The 4,518-nt window shown below is 37.3% G+C and overlaps 1 pseudogene; it reads right to left on the minus strand.

The window, feature by feature from the left end:
• Positions 1–3,543: 3,543 nt before the first annotated feature.
• On the minus strand, positions 3,544–4,318 carry LOC146914144 (uncharacterized; annotated as a pseudogene).
• Positions 4,319–4,518: the final 200 nt, after the last annotated feature.

Genomic DNA, 4,518 nt, shown 5'->3' on the forward strand with positions numbered 1-4,518 from the left:
AATGTTTGTTTCTATTTCTTTTTTACCGAAAAAATGATTCTCTTTTCCTTTACAAGCCAAAAAAATGATTGAGTGAGGCGAGTGAATCTGTGAGGTGAGGAAGCTAAAAACGATTGATTAACTTGATTGACGAGGTGAGAAATCGGTTTGCAAAGATACGACGGTGATGAGAAGTAGCTCAAAGAGGGAAAATGGAGTGAGAAGGAAACCCTAACTATTTATACTGAAGAGGGAAAATGAAAATTTCATTAAAGAAAAACAAAAGAGGTGTTCTGGACCGGTCGAAAGACCTAAGACCCATTTAATTAGGCCCAATACAATCCAAGCCCAAATACCGCATTTGGAAATATTACTCGCAACACACCCCTTCCCCGCGAGGGGGTGCACGGTGCAAATGAGACTAGTTCAAACGAACTGCAACGTCTCTTCGCACGTTCCCCCGAATCTCTCCCCGGCGGTTACACTTTCCACGATTTTGTAACCGCCGGGCACACGTGTGCCATTACAACGGCTCTGTAGCCACCCACCTCTATATATAAGGGACTCCTAGCAGTCCCCAAGGTAGAATCTATTCTCTCTCAAAACCATCATTCTCTGATCTCTACTGACTTGAGCGTCGGGGTGTTTTCAGGTACACACTCCCCGCCGTTCCAAGAAGCATTCTTGACGTATTCCACCACCACTCAAACCACCGTATTCAAAGTGCCGTCAGTCACCTTCTGATCAGGTACGATCAAGAGGGAAATGAAAAGGTATTCGATTTCATATTTAATTTGGGCTAATTGTGTTTTTGCTCAATTTTTGGCTAAATGTTTGTTTTTATTTTTTTTTTACCAAAAAAAACAATTCCTTTTTCATTACTTACCAAAAGAACGATTGAGTGAGGCGAGTTAATCGGTGAGGTGAGGAAGCTGAAAACGATTGAGTGAAATGATTGAAGATGTGAGAAGTCGGTGATGCAAAGATACGTTAGTGAGGTGGAGTAACTCAAAGAGGGGAAATGGAGTGAGAAGGAAACCCTTACTACTTCTACCGAAGACTGAAAATGAAAATTACATTAAGGAAAAAATATAATAAGAGGGATATGAAAAGGTATCTTCGTGGGCCTATATTTCATATTTCATTTGGGCTAAATGCCTTTTTGGTCAATTTTTGGCTAAATATTTGTTTTCATTTTTTTACCAAAAAAATGATTCTTTTTTCCTTCACTTACAAAAATTAAAAAACAAAATTGAGTGATGCGAATGAATCAGTGAGGTGAGGAAGCTGAAAACGATTGAGTGAAATGATTGAAGAGGTGAGAAGTCGGTGATGCAAAGATACGTTAGTGAGGTGGAGTAACTCAAAGAGGGGAAATGGAGTGAGAAGGAAACCCTTACTACTTCTACCGAAGACTGAAAATGAAAATTACATTAAGGAAAAAATATAATAAGAGGGATATGAAAAGGTATCTTCGTGGGCCTATATTTCATATTTCATTTGGGCTAAATGCCTTTTTGGTCAATTTTTGGCTAAATATTTGTTTTCATTTTTTTACCAAAAAAATGATTCTTTTTTCCTTCACTTACAAAAATTAAAAAACAAAATTGAGTGATGCGAATGAATCAGTGAGGTGAGGAAGCTGAAAACGATTGAGTGAAATGATTGAAGAGGTGAGAAATCGCTGATGCAAAGATACGGCGGTGAGGTGAAGTAGTTCAAAAAGGGAAAATGGAGCGAGAATGAAGCACTAACTATTTCTACTGAAGAGGGAAATTGAAAATTTTATTAAGTAAAAAAATAAGAATAAGAAGGAAATGAAAAGGTATCTTTGTGGGCCTAGATTTCATGTTTTATTTGGGATAAACGACTTTTTGCTCCATTTTTGGCTAAATTTTTTATTTTTTTATTTTTTACCAAAAAAACGTTTCTTTTTTCCTTTACTTACCAAAAAAATGATTGAGTGAGACGAGTGAATCAATGAGGTGAGGAAGATTAAAACGATTGATTGAATGGATTGAAGAGGTGAGAAATATGCAAAGATACGGCGATGAAGCAAAGTAGTTCAAAGAGGGGAAATGGAGTGAGAAGGAAACCCTAGTTATTTCTACTGAAGAGGGAAAATGAAAATTTCATGAAAGAAAAAAAATAATAAGAGGAAAATGAAAAGGTATCTTCGCAGGCATGGATTTCATGTTTCATTTGGGTTAATTGTGTTTTTGGTCAATTTTGGGATAAATGTTTATTTCTATTTATTTTTTACCCAAAAAAATGATTCCTTTTTCCATTACTTGCCAAAGAACGATTGAGTGAGGCGAGTGAATTGGTGAGGCGAGAAAGCTGAAAACAATTGAGTCAAATGATTAAAGAGGTGAGAAATCATGAGTTTTTTTTAACAAGCCAAAATGGAATTATGTTAACCAAAATCCTTCCAACACAAGGAGTACCAGAAAGATTAATAGATACAATCAATCCCAAGAAAACAATGCAAAACATATCAAAACAATCAAGAGCTAAATAACAGACATCAAACATAGTCGAGGATTCAACCTCCAATAAATATAATCAAAGTCAAAAGTAGCGTGACTTGATTTCAACCACCAAAAAGATTTAAGTTTGATTCTCTCGAGTAACGTTTACAAAGGCTCGACTTTATGTAGCTGCCCATAACATAGTCATAGTACAACAAGCTCATTTGAACGTACTACCTAACACACAAAAATGATTTCATTACTCTTGCCGAATACCATTTCCTATGATCTCAAAGCCCAACCAAGATACCACCATATTCCAAATTCTCCCAAAATGATTACATCTAACGAACAAGTGGTTCCTCTCCTCATCCAAACCACAATCTCCTACACAAAGACAATCATCTGAACTAAAAATACCTCTCCTAACTAGATTATCCTTAGTCAGAATGTAATTCAAGAGCAAACGCCACACAAACAAATTCACTTTGAGCGGCACTCCTTAAACCCAAACATTGGTAAGGCCATCTGAACTATCCTTGTCCATGGAAATCAGAGAGCCATAAGCGATGTTGACTGACTGTATAACTTTTGGAAGAATTTAACATCCAAACCCATCTATCATTGGAACATTTCTGCAAAACAATGTTAGATAATAACAAAATAATTTCTCCCACCAGCTCCTCTTCCCAAGAAAACAGACGCCTCTGCAACTTTCACGCCTCACCACCCTCACCCAACTCAAAATGAACTTATCACCCACCGTCATCAACTAGTTTTCTGACAACTCGAATAATCTTCTAAAACTATCACACAAACGATTCTCCCTCACCCACTAATCCTTCCAACACAACGTAGAAGACCCATTACCCACAACACACTTAATATTTTCAGATAACCAAGTCCCCACACCAACCCCAACACCTTCCTTAATCCTAATAATATTATGCCACCAAACATATCATGAGTTTGTTAAAATAACAACCTTTGATATTCTCACATTACACGTACTCAATTTAGAGGATCCAAATCCCATAAAAAAAAATATATAGAACTTTTATTAATTTATTATAATGGTGTTTATTTTTTTTAATTAAATTGTTATCTCTTGTAAATTGTTAACAACACATTTCTTCCTTCTAAAGATGTTGCCGAACACTTCATGGTTAAAGATAATAGAGTTGTCTCTAACCTTGGAGAGGGCAGTGATGGTATTGTGGTTAAAAGATTTCCAAGCTTTATCAACCAAATCGGCGTAATCCTCATGATCAATCCAAGCAGCTTCAAAACGGAAAGGTCTAGGCCCTCTAGCAAGGGGAAGACCACCAAAGCGGAGGAGGAGAGGGTTATGATCAGAGTGGAGCATGCAAAGGATTTCAACAAAAGCTTCAGGGAAAGCAAGACACCAAGAAACATTTGCTAAACCTCTGTCCAGTTTCTTAGAAAGAATGCGGAGGGCGTTATTGTTACGGTGCCAAGTGTAGCGACCTCCTATGGTGGTAATATCCAGTAATTGACAATTATCCATAAAGGTGGAGAAGGTAGCGGCTCTAGAATGGTTGAAAATTCCCCCCTTTGATCACTAGGGAGTAAGGTCTCATTGAAATCTCCTATGAGCATCCAAGGGCTAGAGATGTTTTGACTGAGGGTGGACAGATGATTCCAGAGGGAGGGTCGAATGGAATGGCTGGGACTGGCATATATACTGGTGCAAGTGGTAATGGCTGCGCCATATTGGACAGTAAATGTGATGGAAAAATTATTAAAATCAATAACAATGGTAATTTGACTAGTGGCTTTGCTTTGGAGGAGCCAAATGCCTTCGGAATGACCTTCAGCTTCAATAATGTGGACTGGATTGTAACCATTATTAGAACAAAAATTGGACATCTTGACAAAAGGAACATGAGTTTCAAGAATAACAACTAAAGTAGGCTGATATTGTCTGATCATGTCTTTCAGATGTCTTTTGGAATTATTATTGTGAGCCCCTCTGATATTCCAAGAGAGGATTGAAATGTCAAGAAGAGCTTCCATTAATAATAATGATACTGGAAGAGCAAAGAGG

The sequence above is a fragment of the Medicago sativa genome, chromosome 6, assembly GCF_051527215.1.
Source record: "Medicago sativa cultivar Bolivia chromosome 6, Bolivia_mono, whole genome shotgun sequence".
Taxonomy (NCBI): Eukaryota; Viridiplantae; Streptophyta; class Magnoliopsida; order Fabales; family Fabaceae; genus Medicago; species Medicago sativa.